Genomic DNA, 15331 nt, shown 5'->3' with positions numbered 1-15331 from the left:
CTGTAGAAAACATAACAAATTCAGTATCCAGAGTTTTAGAAAATGACATTTTCCTGTGCCTTATGTTGAGTGTACAATCTTGTATTCCATTTCTTAAAGTGATTATGAAATGTATAAAATTCATAAATATTCATTATGGTACACACTTATGAGGTTTGCGTTTTTGTGTTACATTGCCATGTGAATAATAAAAGAAAAACAAGAGGCAGATTATTCATGAAAATGAGAAACAGCAGTTTTTGTTATCATTTTGCAAGTTTACTCTGTTTCTTTGAGTCCTGTGTATAACAATCAGAGATTTGTTATACCCGGAGCTTTTACCTGATTTACTATGTGTCTTCCTAGATGTCCTCGAAAGGTGAAAGAGCAAGTAAAGCAGATGGAAAACAGCAGGTACACATTTTTGATGCAAGAAACTCATTCATGATGATGACATTATTACTGTTCAAGATAGAAACAACGAAATGTAATTTAAGGTGAATAAGCAATAAAAATGCAATAAATCAAAGTAAATGAATGGTTGCTATATCTGAATAACAAAAAAGAGTATGGTGTATTTCATTCTGATATAAATACCCTCCTACAAGCAAAATGAGAACTAACCCCTCCCTAATAATAACTACTTGTGTTTTCTTTCATGTTTTTTAAGACATTTTTATTTAGCATCATGACTAGCATATTACATTTAGCAATCAATAGCATAGGTACAGAGAAAGAAAACAAAGAAAATGTACATTAAAATCTCTGTTGGAATGCTTTAAGCTTTTCACACAATAGAACCTAAATTAATTTACACAATAAGTCACAAATACAGCCCTGGAGTTGTTTTTTGTTCCTACACATTAGTATTGCTGTCTTATAACATGCCTTCTTGGTAGCAGTTTGGCCCTGCCACTATCGTACTAGTCTGAGTTCTCCTGAATCCACAGATCTATGCATGCAGCTTCCCTGTCACTGCCCTGGCGTTCCTCTCGTTTCCTGGCAGTTATTAAAACCTCCAGCCACTTCCATATCTAAGGCTGCTGCTGGAACTGCCATAGCCAGCTTGATTTCCTGGTTTGGCAAAATATTGGCCACTACCATCAGGGAAGTCAGAGTTGCTACCTCCAAATTTTCTTCTCTTTGGGCAACCATAATGTAATTGCTATAATTGACAAAATCACTGTACCTTCCACCACCTCCATGATTGCTTCCACCATTACCAAATCCACTGTAGCCATTCCCACTTCCGCCATATCCACTGACAGCTCAGCTGCCACGAAGGCACCATGACTACAGAAGTTTCCTCCATGACCACAGTTGTCTTTGCCACTAAAACCAATTCCACCAGCAGCACCAGAGCTAGTAGAACCTCTCAGGGTTGATGAAGTACTAGCCATCTCTTGATTCAGAAGGGCCTTCCACAGTTTGCTATTTCTGAATGACAATCTTATCCAGAGTCGTTGTCATCAAAGATCAGAAAATCAAAGAGGTTCTTCTGTCCGTTGAGTGGGTTAGTCATGGTATCAATCACTTTGACTTTCCCACGTTGCTCAGAACAATGTGTGTATGATGTCCTTCAGCAGCTTATTTAATGCCACCAACAAAGATCATTTTCACAGTTAGCTGGGCCATAGTCTTTGAGAATCCTCTCTTGAGGCAATCCTCTGTTGTTCCCCAACTCTCCCATTCACCTGTGTGACCTTGCATTAAGGGCTATATCCAACTGCTCCAATTACCTTAGGTTGTAAATCCAAAGTACCTGGGACCTTGGTGATTGGATCTCTCATAATCACACCATTGCTCAGAATGGCTCATGAGACTCTCACTGGCTGTTTCAAAGCTCAGCCCTCTGATGAAGAGTTTCCACAGCCTCTTTAAAAGATTGACTTAGAAACCACAGTGAAAGGAAGGGAAGCTTTGAGGTTGCTTCCTTGGCTACATTGGTTTGCAGAAAAGAAAAGCATTATGTTTTCTACCAGCAGATATTTCTTCATTACTGTCTCAATGATGTAAGCACATGTGCACAAAATCCACATATCAAAAATTTTGGAATCATTTCTTTGCAAGAGCTATTCATTTGTATTATTCTTAACCTAAAAGCAATATTGCAATTGAGATACCAGGAAGAAAAAATAAATCCTGTTTTTCTGGTCCTCGAACTATTTATCCTACTTTCATGACATTCCATTCATATATGTAAATAAATCTTGGTCTATATGATCACAAATCACCGTGGTTTCTTTTTATCTTTCTTTAGAGGAAATAGGGAGTATATATTCTGTGTGTTTATGTCATGTCCCTTAATACAGTAACTTCCTTTCACCTTGTCTGTTACTACAATTGGGTTTCCAGGCTAAATTGCATTTGTTCCTACTCTCTGAAATCCATTTCTCTTCACTCACAGAACACCAAATTATAAAAAGTAGTATGGCCTGAATTTACCTTTATATAAAATCTTATTCATTCTTGTGAATGGTCCATTCCACCTTAGATTCCTATTTTTGAAAGAATCACACATGTTCAATTCACTACATATTTTGACAGTGAAGTCCTTAATTCTCAGCCAGATGTGGCAAATTCTTCTAATATAGGGTATTAAGAATTTGCTGAAGAAAAAACATCTGTTTCAAAATGAATCTGGGACTTTGGTAAAGAGAAATGCTATTAGAAAAGATTCAGGGGCCAGGTAGGTTAGCTTGCTGCTTGAGACACTGGTGTCCCATATCAGAGTGGCAGGTGGAGTCTAGGAAGCTCTGCTTCTGGTCCAGCTCCTGGTTAATGTGCTTTGAAAAGCCATCAATAGGTTAATCTTCGGCCTGCGGTGCTGGCACCCTGAGTTCTAGTGCCGGTTGGATTCTGCCCTGGTTGCGTACCGGCAGCAGTGGCCATTTTGGGGGTGAACCAATGGAAAAGGGAAGACCTTTCTCTCTGTCTCTTTCACTGTCCACTCTGCCTGTCAAAAAAAAAGAAAAGAAAAAGAAAAAGGAAAGGAAAGAAAAGAAAAAAAAAGAAAAGAAAAGAAGAAAAGAAAAGAAAAGAAAAGAAAAGAAAAGAAAAGAAAAGAAAAGAAAAGAAAAGAAAAGAAAAGAAAAGAAAAGAAAAGAGAAAATGGATCAAGCGCTTGGGTTCCTGCCACGCATGTGAGCGACCTGGATAGAATTCTGGGCCCCTAACTTTGGCCTGGCCTGTGCTTGCTGTTGTGGCCATCTGGGTAGTGAATTGGTGGATGGAAGATTTCTTCTCTCTCCCTCTGGTTTTCAAATAAATAAGTATTTTCTTTAAAGGAAAAATCTGGAATAATAGGATAATTCCCCAATCACAGAATCTAAATTTCTCACAAGCAAACAGTAAAAGCCTTAAAAAAAAAAAAAAAAAAGGAAATTAATAAACATGGTGAGCAGGAGGATTTTGTGCAGGATGAGGGAGAGCAGTGAAGTTGGTCAGTTAGGATTTTAGTGGTTTCACAGGAAATATGTGTTTTTCCAATCAGAATAGGCAAGTAATGGGCCTCACCGAGTTCACAGAAAATTTGCATTATTTTCAAATTCCAGTTTCCCAAGACCTTCCATCTGCTAATTCAGTTCCCAAATGGCTGCAACAGTCAGGGCTGACCAGACCAAACCAAGAGCCAAGAACTCTAAGTCTCCCACATGGGGGGCAATAGCCCAAGTCTATCATCTGTAGCCTTTCCAGGAATATCATCAGGAAAGTGGATCAGAAGAAAAATAACTGGGACTGGAACTGGCATTTAATGCAGCAGCTTAACTCGTTGCACCACAATATCTGTCTTGGAAATTGTAGTTTAAAAATTTTAAATGCTAAATACTGTTTGTTCGATTTGAGTAAATATCACACAAGTAGAGGCTGACAAAGTTTAAAATTCAGAATTGTAAGGAGAAACTTACCAGAATATCATATCCTTTTCTAGTTAGCCGAAAAGGTTTCACTACAATTTATCAAGAAAATTTAAGTGTGGAAGTAGAACACACTGAAAACATAGGTGTTTTCTGAGTTAATTTCAAGTTCTTGAAAATTAATTGATCATGTCACTCTGATTTATAAGAGGAAAGTAGAGCAAGAACCGTAATGTTCCAACATTCAACCATTTTTCTAAAAAGGCACATAAAATATGCAAGTATAGCTCATAGACAAAAAGGAGATGAGAGAAGTGCTACTAATTTTTATTTGAAAACCTATGTGCATTCCCAGATATTTTCCTGTTTTGTCTATTATAACTTACATTACTGGAATGAAACATAAAGGGACAATAAGCATATCTCAAGATTACCTTTGATTTATTCATTCATCATTAACATGTTTTTTCTTGAATATATTTTGATCATTCTCATTGTATAAATCACTTTCTTCTCAAAAATAGAAAAGGTAATTGAAAATGAACTTTAATGAGCTGTCTGGTACTTATGTTTGAATAAGCTGTTCTTGTTTCCTTACCTTTATAGAATGTAGGCTCAGTGGGGACACAGAGACAGTTAGTCTAACCTAGTAGGCACAGCAGGCCCATAGAGCTTTCAGATTCTAAAAAAAAAAAAAAAAAAAAAAAAAAAAAAAAATCACTGCAGGGAAACAAGAATGTATAATAGGGTCTGGTAGAATTCAACATTATAATTGCATGTGCATTTTATACCTCTATAAATTGACCACAGATGGTGATTGCTAAAAGTTAACTTATTTGTCTATCATTTGCCAATTAGAGAAATGGGTGATGAAAAAAGCATGCAATGCTTATATCTTATTTTGGTACAAACCACTTAACTGGTTTCAAAAGGCAGAATAAATATGAGACAAATCAGCCACTTTATTTCCTTGGATTAAGGGAAAATTTTAGAAACAAAGAGGGAGGAAGCGTGGGAGGGAGAAAGGGAGAGAGAGAAGGTAGGGTAGGAAGCGTCATTATGGTCTTTTGCTTTACCCATATTTCTACAACTGATTCTGTATGATTCTATGATGCCCAGAATGGATGAAAATTTAGAAATATACTTCAAATTCTTGCCAGAAATAAAATTTATGCCATTCTTGACTACCATGGTTAAAAAAAAAAATCTTTTCCTTCCATGCTCATATGCTTAGATTTTATTTCCCCAGATATTTGTACCTATCATGCTGGAGTAGTAATCCCAGTTGTCCTTCTAAGCAAAGCACTAGTGCCTTATAATGAATCACAGATTTTATTTTTAAGCCTACATATTCAGCCTGGGAGTTCTGGACCTATGTCAAGGAACTGAAAGTAATTTTCCATCATATTCATTTTGGATTTTTATTTACCCTTCCTTTTAATTTAACATTTAAAAAATTCTTCTGAAATTAACCCTAGTTTCTCTTCCCCCAAGATGGTTCATTCATAATTTATTTTAGTCTTTGTTTTGTCAACTTTTCCTAAAGCCAATAATCTTTGCCCCACTTAGGATTATTATCATAACTGGTTTTCCATCAACCTGCCATTTCCCTCATAGGCATAGTTAGGCCTTCTTACTATTTCCTTAAATAATAATATCATTTAGTCTTTCACCTCTTGTTTTTATTTAAAAATTCTTTGTATAGTAAAATTTCTCTGGTAGATAATTTTTCTTTATTTTGTTTGTTGCAGTAGGCAAAATGAGTATTGGAAAATGGATACTTGGAAGGCTTCAAGTCAATCTCTTAAATTCATCCCCTAAAATATGCTGAAAAGAAGAAAAAAATTTGTATTTCTAGAACACATAGTTGAAACTTATTTAGCATTTTCACTAAAAGAATGTTAGAGAATTTGATCACCAATGTAATTGTTTCAACTGTGAATTGAATCAAGAAGAGCCAAATACAAAGTTTAATAAATTTTTGGAAAAGAGTATATTGTATATTATATACTGCATATACCCAAATATTTGTGATGAGCTTGTCCATATAACTAATTTACTAAAAGCAAAACAGAATTGTATGAATTTTTCAACCATGCTAACTTAACTCTATAAAAATCTTCCTATTAAAATATTATTAGAAATACATATAAAATAATTAAGTAAAATAAGATATTATTCATTTATTAGGCACAGGGAAATATAGTACTGTAACAAATACATGTAAAGCATTGACAAAAATATCTTCTATGTTTTTACAAGCATGTTATATTTATCATCATTTTAATATATTTCTTTTTTATGACAAAGATCAAATACTGTAAGTTTTCACTAGTAATCTTTCCATCTTTTTGTTCTATCAAACTGTTACATAGCATATTATGCAGAGAGTATAGAGTGGCTTGAATTAGCCATAACTATACAATTTAGTTCTATTTTCCCTTTATTCTTTAATGCTCGTATCTTACCATGGTTAGAAAGAGGAAAAATAAAATTGGCAGGAGATGGGCATGTATTCCTGCATCTACTTCTATTGGGGAGACTTTACCTAGAGTTATACTCAACCTTTAAAAACAAGTGATAACTCCATGGGAATAACAATATAATTCTTCACGTAAAGTGAGTTGCTGTCACTTTCTCCCTTATGCTATTCATAACATTTGCAACATTATGAGAGAGAAAAACAGAATGGAGCTATTATACCAAAGCAATAGAGATTTTGCCTACTGTAATTATATTGGCTTGGGAGTTCTTCAGTCAGGGACAATATAAAAAATATCAAAGAGACATTAAAATTTTTCAGGGTGGGGTTAAAAAAGAGCACAGCAATTTTGAGACTTTATTCTTGGGAAGGTTTATAAAAACAAGCTTATGAACAACATATTTTTGTTAAATAGAGGATCCATGGGTTTTCCTGAGCATTTTTGTTTTCTTTGAAAAGGATGTTTGTTATTTGACTCATACCTTAAGATCACATCAAATAAACTGACATAACGAAATGATTCCTTGACTGGATTTCAGCATCAATCAATCACTGAACAATCCTTGCTACTAAGAAATTGAGAAACCTTCATCAACAGATATTTGTGGGTCCAAAAGAGCAGCCCCTACAAAGAATGAAAATTTAAGTGTTCTTCAATCCTATTTTTAAATAAACATTCTGAAGTACCCTAGTGCATTGTTGATGTTGGAAAATGAAACCTTGAATGTTAGAGAAAAAGCAAGGCAGTATTTTCCAGAGTGCTGGAAATCATTTCTGTGTAACAGTATTTAGAGAGCAGGATAACCCTACACCTTCATGTCAGATAACCAAAAATATTGTCTATATTCTGAGCTCTTCCATTAAAGGATAAAACAACTAAGATTTCATTAATACACACTAAGCTGGGCAGTCTATAACATAACCTCCTTTCTTCAACACTCAGGGCATGTTTCAAAGTCATACTTGAAAGCTTATCTTTGTGCCTCATTCAAATAAAAAACAATGGAACAAATCAAACGTTGCATGAGGTAGCAATGTAAGAGTACAAAGCATAGCAATAGAAGGAATCATCGTCATTGAGTTTAACCTCAAAATCTATTTATTATTAACTTTCTATCTCATTTCATCACTTTTATGATCTCATTCTAAATCATTGCCTTCTAAAAGTGAATATTGTGTACTTGTATAAAGGTAAAATGAATATTTCAATAACTTAATGGTGTAATTTATAAATCTTTTGTAATGATTTAATTTTTCTTTAGCCAACATATTTTCAATTTTTTCTAAATAAAATTATTTTGTTTATGTTGTCAATAAAGATTACACAAAATATGAGCAAAGGAATTCATATGTAAGTATTTATTATTTACTTCAATATTTAGATTTATATAAGCCAGGATATATTTTAAGATCTTTAAAAATAATGTGATTCAAATTTTTGCAACTTTCAGATATTTACCAATTTTTATAATGACATTTTCACCTTAATAGTTATATTTCACTTGTAATAAATTATATTTTGATACTTTTATTAGAACTCTGAGAATTTTACCAGATATCTGTGTAAATCAGTTGAATTGATTTTACTTTTCAAAAAATGCCTATACATTTGCAGACCTATTAAGAATTTAAATCCAGAAGAACAATTGACACTGTCAGTATTATTTGTGTAAGCATATCTAGGTGAATTTGAAAGGCAATTTTAAAAATATAATTTGAGAAGATCGGTATTAGTCAGGTTTTTATTATAGTGGAATACATTTAAAAAGGAGGTTTATTTCAGTTCACAGTTTTAAGGTTCATAGTTTAAGATCTCGGAGTTATGGTTTGGGATCTGGGGTGACATTTTTTCTGGTAAAAGCCCCAGTGTAGCACTGAACAATAAATGAAAGAAGGAAGCATTTTTCTATCTATATCCCTCTTTCAAAAGCCACCACATTTCAATCAGGAGGGCTCTACTCTAACAAATACTACTAATCCAAACTTCCCAATTGCCCTGACTCTAAACACTTGCTTGAATTAAGTTTTCACCCTCTTTGTACCACTGATATATAACTTGGGGAACCAAGTCTTCAATATATGTGCCCTTTGGGATGCCCACATAAAAATCCAAACCATGGTAGTATTCTCTCATTCTAAGATATTTATTCATTTATTCATCTTAAAATTATATGCAAGAAAAGTTATTTAATACAGACATTGAGTAGTAAATTTGTAATTGACCCTTTTGTAAGTTGTCACTCAGGATGAGGTGTAAGAGCAAAGGAATTAATATCCATGAATTGTCACATTATCAGATTTGCAGATTATCAAGACATAGAGAAAGAAAAAGTACATAAGATGGTAAAGACAACTGGGAGAAGTGGAAACTTGTATAACTTGCAATATAAATCTTCTTTTCAAATAAAATTGAATGAGATTGTAGATAATAAGTAGGTGGCCTTTGTTCCAAATTGTATTGTATGTATTAGCTCAGACAAACAACAAAAGCTAACTCTATATGAAAGCTTCAATAATGAGATAAATTTTGTTTGGTATTTCAATACCGGGATGAATAGTATTTTTAATATTTCATTTTAAAGATTTACTTTATTTACTTCTCTGAATGATACCTTGAAGGGAAAAATAACATCCTAAAATATATTCGGGAAGAAGAAAATGTTATCTAAGAAAAACTGCTAAATCCATATGCATGATGCAGAAAACATTTACTTTACTTTTTCCTCATTATATTGTCAATACTACTCATTTTCTAGATAGGAGAATATGTGTTTTATAAAAGTGGTTTATACACATTGTATACATAGAGTGGATTGTCACACTGCCTCCTTATAATATGTAAATTATTATGTACAAATTAAAAATATATTAGAAAACAGAAAAAAACCCTAATGAATTGAAATGGAAAAAAGGTTTAATCTACTAAATGACAAGAAAACAATATTGACCATTTCTATGTTTGTATCTTCAATTTTTAGAATGTTTAAGACTTTAAGACTTAAGATAGCAATTTTTATATTTAGCATGTTTTTGTAAATAATTTTGTTTGTTATTATATAAATGATATAGTATAAAGCCTTTGGCTTGTATGAAGACTTTTTAAAAACCTATGGCACTAGCCGGCGCCGTGGCTCAATAGGCTAATCCTCCACCTTGCGGCGCCGGCACACCGGGTTCTAGTCCCGGTTGGGGCGCCGGATTCTGTCCCGGTTGCCCCTCTTCCAGGCCAGCTCTCTGCTATGGCCAGGGAGTGCAGTGGAGGATGGCCCAGGTAGTTGGGCCCTGCACCCCATGGGAGACCAGGAAAAGCACCTGGATCCTGGCTCCTGCCATTGGATCAGCACGGTGCGCCGGCTGCAGCGGCGGCCATTGGAGGGTGAACCAACGGCAAAGGAAGACCTTTCTCTCTCTGTCTCTCTCTCTCACTGTCCACTCTGCCTGTCAAAAAAAAAAAAATAAAATAAAAAAAAAATTAAAAAAAAAAAAACAAACCTATGGCACTGACAATGTATTAGTAAAATGAGAAAATGCACAAAAAGTAAGTCAGTAAGTTTTATAATACCAATTTGTTTGCAAACAAAACTCCAAATCACTGAAAAGTGCATGCAAATGACTCTATTAAACTTAATCTAGATTGAAAAGAGAGTATGTTTAAGAATGTAATGGAAATTAAAGCACTTCTTTAATTATCTGCATAAATTACTTAGCCATCAGTATTAAAAATCCAGTAATGCATTTTGGTTAACAATAAGTATTTAAGCAAGAGAACATGACTAGGTTTCTACTGAAAGTCTAATAAAAAATCATTGTATCAAAATTTGATGAGGCAATTCTAAAAAATAAAATTTGGCATGGTATTCCTCTCTTGATGATTGGTGGAAAATGATCAAATTTGGAAAACTGGTAGGAGTCTAACATTATTATAACAGATCTTATCTTTAGGTGCTCAAAACTTTGTTTTGAGGTGGGCATTTGAAAGAGCAGTTAAAAAGACTCTTGGAACACCAAATCCCATGTTGGAGGGCTTAGGTTCAAGTACCAACTCCTTCCTGATTCCAGCTTCCTGCTAATGTGCCCTGTGGGAGGCAGCAGGTGAGGATTAGAAACTTGACTCCCTGTCACTCACATGTGACACTAGGTTGGGTTTCCAGCTCCTGGCTGTGGTATAGTTCAGCCCTAGCTCTTGCAGGGATTTAGAGAATAAAGCAATGGTTGGAAAGTAGTTTGCTGTCTATATTGTTTCTGAATTCTTCTCTCTTTATATGTCTTTTTATGTTTCAACTAAATAAAATTTAAAAATTAATATTAAAATAATAATTTGTAAAAAACGAGTATTTAAATTCCCGTGTGAATACAATTTTTAAAATTCTGAATATCGTGAATGTAACAATGTAACTACATAATTTATAATATGATACATTTTCTAAGTCAAATTAATATACATCCATCTTCATATAAATTAATTGTAGCATAAAAGGTAACATCAATAATATTAGTGTGCATACTATATTTTTTCAACTTTAATTATATGTTGTAACATATTTTCAGAAGTATTATTTAAGTGGGATGATAAATACTGACAAGAATAAATAATTTTATAACATTTTAAGTTGGTATTCTTCAAGCATTAAATGAGGGCAAAAGAAGTAATTAACCTCAAAAGAATTTCAGACTCTGAAGTTTTTGAAAAATGCCTTTTTAGAAAAGATAAAATATAGCTTGAAAACTATTTGGATAATAGATAGGAATAGATTTTAGCAAAGGACATATTTAGTTTTATCCTAACATCTTTATATATCAATTTCATTCATTAATTTATTCTATTCAAAATATTGTATAATAAGGCATTTAGAGTTAATTTGAAATGTTGAAGGAAAGAATGCCTACATTCAAGAATGCTCAAATAATTTATCTGACTCTCTAGTGTTAGACAATCCCTGTTCTGAAGTTAACTCAAATCCAAACTAGCTCCCCATAATTTACTTCCAAGAGTTTAAATTACAAAACGACCTCGAATGGCTATGATACCTGTTTTTTGATGACTTCCTTTATATGTATCACATAAAAGTGGTATTTGAAAAGATAGAATTTGTTTTACTTTGAGTAATAAATACATGCTGTCTTTCAAAATTATCTGTAAAAGTTATGTTATAAAATAATAGAAATTCCTTATCAACAAGACTGTCAATTTTAATTTAGTATCCATCTCAGTCTTGTACAATACAGTTGCCATATAGGTACAAGAATCTGCCAGAAAAAAGCACAGTGTTCCCATAATAGTCTACTAGTGATGGAAATAAATCTCTCCCACAAAGTACCTCTGCTTCTCCTTGCATAGTTCCCAACTTCATTTTAACATAAATTATATATAATGTAAAGTTTAGAACAGTACTAACTAAGCTATAAATATTGAAGGTTAATGAATGATAATATTTATTTTATTTGGGGGACGTTCCTAAGTGTAGCCAATATTTTTTTCCAAGAGTAGCATAGCAGGCTAGATTCTCTGAGCTTCTTCTACATCTCCTATGGTAATAATAAAAAATCAAAGGGACTTTCAGATATGAAGAAAGATATGGGGGTATATCTGGAAATAGATGGAAAAATCAATTGTGGCCAAGAGTGGGGAAGGGAAGGTGGGGCTTATTACTCTGGTTGCAGGAAAAAAAAAAAAAAAATCCTTCCTTTTATGAGATCCCCACATTCATTATTTTATATATTTCTTAAAATGGCACAAAGAGGGCAAAGCAAATTTAACAGACTTTGGCAGCAGAGAAGCAAAAAGAAGAAAAAAAAAGGAAATCTCAAAAAAAAAAAAATCAAGTCACTGTTTCTCATGGTGTCCATTTCACTTCAACAAGTTTCCCCTTTGGTGCTCAGTTAGTTGTCGCTGATCAGGGAGAACATATGATATTTGTCCCTTTGGGACTGGCTTAATTCACTCAGGATGATGTTTTCCAAATTCCTCCATCTTGTTGCAAATGACTGGGTTTCGCTGTTTTTGACTGCTGTATAGTATTCGATAGAGTACGTGTCCCATAATTTCTTTATCCAGTCTACTGTTGATGGGCATTTGGGTTGGTTCCAGGTCTTAGCTATTGTGAATTGAGCTACAATAAACATTAATGTGCAGACTGCTTTTTTGTTTGCCAATTTAATTTCCTTTGGGTAAATTCCAAGGAGTGGGATGGCTGGGTTGAATGGTAGGGTTATATTCAGGTTTCTGAGGAATCTCCAGACTGACTTCCATAGTGGCTTAACCAGTTTGCATTCTCACCAACAGTGGGTTAGTGTTCCTTTTTCCCCACAACCTCTCCAGCATCTCTTGTTGGTAGATTTCTGAATGTGAGCCATTCTAACTGGGGTGAGGTGGGACAAATATATGTTCTCCCTGATCGGCGACACTAACTGAGCACCAAAGGGGAAACTTGTTGAAGTGAAATGGACACTATGAGAAACAGTGACTTGATCACCTCTTGTCCTGACAGTTGATGTACAATGTAATACTTTATCCATTTTAGTATTTTTTTTTGTTCTAGTACCATTGGTTGAACTCTGTAATTAACACACAATTATTCTTAGGTGTTTAAATTTTAACTGAAAAGTGATCCCTGTTAGGAATTTGGAAAACATTATGTTGAGTGAAATAAGCCAATCCCAAAGGGACAAATACCACTTGTTCTCCTTGATAGGTGACAACTAACTAAGCACCAAAAAGGAAACCTGTTAAAGTGAAATGAACACTATGAGAAACAGTGACTTGATTAGCCCTCACCCTGACTGTTGATGAGCAGCTTAATATGTCATCCCTCTTAGTATTTTTTTTTTGTTTGTTCTACTTAATACTTTTGGTTGAATACTGTAATCAATACACAATTCTTCTTAAGTGCTGAGACTTAACTGAAAAGTGATTGCTGTTAAATATAAGAGTGGGAATAAGAGAGGGAAGAGATGTGCAATTCGGGACATGCTCAAGCTGACTTACCTCAAACGGTAGAGTTAGAAACATACCAGGGGATTCCAATTCAATCCCTTCGAGGTAGCATGTACCAATGCCATCTCACTAGTCCCAGTGATCAATTTCTGTTCACAATTGATCGTAATGATAGGACTAAGAACCAAAGGAATCACATAAACAAGACTAGTGTCTGCAAATACTAGCTGATAGAATCAAAAAGGGAGAGAATGATCCAACATGGGAAGTGAGATACACAGCAGACCCATAGAATGGCAGATGTCCTAAACAGCACTCTGGCCTCATAATCAGCCCTTAAGGCATGCAGATCTGGCTGAAATGCCCATGAGAGTATTTCAGGCATGGAAAGCCAAGACACTCTGGGGGAAAAAAAAAAAAAAAAAAAAAAAAAAAAAAAAACACTAAATGAAAGGTCTCCACGAGTGAGATCCCAGTGTAAAGAGTAAAGAATGGGTCATCAAAGAAGGAGGTACCTTTCTCTGAAGGGAGGAGAGAACTTCCACTTTGACTATGGCCTTGTCTAAAAATGATCAGAGTCAGTGAACTCAGGGGGCTTCCATAGCCTTGGTAACTCATGGTAAGAGCCTAGGGTGATTACTGAGGCCATAAACAGGAGTGTCAATTTGTTAAGTCAACAATAGGAGTCACTGTGCACTTAGCCTCATGTAGGATCTTTGTCCTTAGTGTGCTGTACATTGAGATCTAATGCTATAACTAGTACTCAAACAGTATTTTTCACTTTATGTTTCTGTGTGGGAGCAAACTGTTGAAATCTTTACTTAATGTATGCTAAACTGATCTTCTGTATATAAAGTGAATCGAAAATGTATCTTGATGTGAATGGAAGGGGAGAGGGAGTGGATAAGGGGAGAGTTGTGGGTTGGAGGCACGTTATGGGGGGGAGCCATTGTAATCAATATTCTGTACTTTGGAACTTTCTATTCATTAAATAAAAGTTAAAAAAAATAAAAAAAATAAAAAAATAATGAAATATCTAGGAAGGTAAGAGAGAAAAACCAACATATATATCATGGAGGAAGGAGAATTTATGAAAAAAGGAAACTATTAAGGAACACAAAGAACGTATTCAGACTGATATCATGGCCCTAAAAATATCAAAATCATAAACACTGAACTGAACAATTAGGTGTTAAAAATGAAAGGCTTGGGGGCCTGCACTGAGGCGCACTGTGTTAACACACTGGCCTGAAGCGCTGGCAATCCCATATGGGCGCCGGTTCGAAACCTGGCTGCTCTGCTTCCCATCCAGCTCTCTGTTATGGCCTAGGATAGCAGTGGAGGATGGCCCAAGTCTTTGGGCCCCTGCACACATGTGGGAGACCTGGCTCCTGGCTCCTGGCTCCTGGCTTCGGATTGGCGCAGCTCCAGCCTTGCAGCAAGTTGGGGAGTGAACCAGCTGATGGAAGACCTCTCTCTGTCTCACCTCTCTGTGTAACTTTGACTTTCAAATAAATAAATAAATAAATCTTAAAAAAAGATTTTTTAAAAAAATGAAAGACTGATTATTAACATAGCAAAAATGTGAATCTACTGGGAACCAGGGTCAAAAACCACTCAGGAAATAAAAAGCAGATTGATCAATGAAAGATAAAATGAGAAAGTCAGATTAGAAACAATCATCATTAACAAAACTAGAAGGAAAGAATTGCATGAAAATAAACACAACAATGTCCTTAGAAATAATAAATTTCCTTAAAATTATTTAAAAAGATCAAAAATACTCCTAAACTTCTAAGCAGACTATATATAAAAAAGACCGACAGTTTAAAAATCAAGACTTGTAGACACCCATTGTGAGATTTAGAGTGTTACTATAGGAAATTTTATATTTTGTCAGAAAATAAAGGATACCGTCCATAATAGAAATTTTATGAAAGAAGATAATATGTAAAGTATTGCAAGTCAAAGTACATTTGAAACACATAATCTATTGAACATCATAGTTTAGTATCAGTACGCTATATTATCTTTTATTTTTCTTCATTACCCTATGACTTGCTGGGAATGTTGGCTCAT

At 34.4% G+C, this 15331-nt stretch overlaps 1 pseudogene; it reads right to left on the bottom strand.

Moving 5' to 3' along the window:
- Positions 1 to 951: 951 nt before the first annotated feature.
- LOC138845152 (heterogeneous nuclear ribonucleoprotein A1-like) overlaps positions 952 to 15331 on the bottom strand; it is a 60424-nt pseudogene continuing 46044 nt past the window's right edge.

Source organism: Oryctolagus cuniculus, chromosome 14 (genome assembly GCF_051225735.1).
Source record: "Oryctolagus cuniculus isolate XC-2025 breed Fujian yellow rabbit chromosome 14, ASM5122573v1, whole genome shotgun sequence".
NCBI lineage: Eukaryota > Metazoa > Chordata > Mammalia > Lagomorpha > Leporidae > Oryctolagus > Oryctolagus cuniculus.
This window is presented reverse-complemented; position numbering and strand designations above follow the sequence as displayed.